Source organism: Lathyrus oleraceus, chromosome 7 (assembly GCF_024323335.1).
Source record: "Lathyrus oleraceus cultivar Zhongwan6 chromosome 7, CAAS_Psat_ZW6_1.0, whole genome shotgun sequence".
Classification (NCBI taxonomy): domain Eukaryota; kingdom Viridiplantae; phylum Streptophyta; class Magnoliopsida; order Fabales; family Fabaceae; genus Lathyrus; species Lathyrus oleraceus.
The window spans coordinates 405,981,521-405,983,206 of NC_066585.1; positions in this window are offsets into that span (position 1 = coordinate 405,981,521).

Here is a 1,686-nt window from a genome sequence, read left to right on the forward strand (position 1 = left end):
CTTATCTTGCTCAAAAACTTTCATTGTTGTCATCCTCCCAAGGAGACCAAGAGTCTGACGTTGAATGCAAAGAAAAAGCTTCAACTCCTCCGCCACCTTCTTCCAATATGGGCGCTTATACCATTGAAGCTACTATCGTGCCTCATAAGGTGGTTGCAGACTTCAGTGGGGCCTCTGTCAGAAAGAAGGATCAAGGTATGGGGATCTTATTTTCCTCGAAGAAGACACTGAAGGTATTACATCGTTGCTTCAATATAGAAGATGACTAAGTGACCACCTATTTGGACCATCTCCGACAACTGATGAGACCTCTAATTAATTGTCTCGGCTTGAAGAGGAACATGTATCCCTAACCCTTTTCTTTACTTCTACCTTATTCCTTTAGCTAGTGCTGACTTTGTCTATTTGGAAGCCTATTGGCACGACTTCAAAGAGTTACCATCCTCAATCGCTCGACCCAAATGAAATAGTCAAGGATTCTAAGCTTCCGTATGTCACTCCTTCATACCACTATCAGTCCACCGGTCTTTCCAACGATGTGCAAAGTGATGTTGTCCATGATAGTATTATTCAGGATGCCTCGCTTGGCGGGAAGGTCATGGTGACCAATAATACATATGAAATTCTTCATACCCCTTCCAGCCAATAGAAGAAGGTTATGTTTCCTGAGGCCCTTATGAAAGCTAGCTCCCCTGGTTGAAACTCCACGGGTGTTCGTATCGAAGTTGTTCCTGATGCTGCGGGTGTTGGCCTTAGGCAATTATTTGGGGAATCTCTCCCTTACGGTGGACTTCCTGAACATACTCACTCCTCAACCCATGGGTCATACTACACTGGAAGTGCTAGTGGAGTGTATGCTTCTACCCAGAACACTTCCAAGGTTATTGAAACAGAGAATCCAATTGAGGTTTTTAGGCGGATTGTCGAAAACTTGGAGGTTTTGTCTCCTAACTTGCTTTCTAGTCCAGTTGATAATTACAATGAGCTGTTCAGACAACTAGAATCCAAACTAGCTGGCATTGATCTCCTTCAATATGTTTGGGACAATTCCCTTGTTCTATTTGAAATTCATGTTTTTTTAAGCGAATAAATCCTAACATCCTAGGTCATATTGTCGACACTGTGTTAGATCTTGAACCCTTGCTCGACCAATATGTACAAGTAGTGAGACAAAAGTAAGAAAGCCTTAATCATCTCATACTAAGAATGGGAACTTTGCAAAACCATCATCGTCTGGTTTCTAATTCTTGTACTCTGATGCGTGCTTTTCGCAAGTATACGAACGCGTCAGAGTAATATAAAAGATTGTTGAATCCACAGAGACCAAGTGTCAATCTATCGTTATCTATTGTTATGGTGTTTATCAAAGGCAATCAAAATAAGTGTTTTTTTTGGGTGTGAAAGGAAAAGTAAAGTATTGAATAAAGTTCAATTAATAAAGACAAGGTCGAATGTAATTCACGTAATCAATTAATAATCCATGTACTTGCTAATAGAGCTACTTATGGGCAGTGTTTCCTACTTTGAAAAGAACTAATTTAACAGGAACTGTCGCTTTCGCGTATTCAGAACCGAGTTGTACTCCCTAATCAAAACCTCTTATTGTCACTTATAAAAAGGCGCGCATTGCGTTAGAGTAGTAAACCTATTTTTAAGAAATATAGTATCTTGACTAAGTTGAAAAGT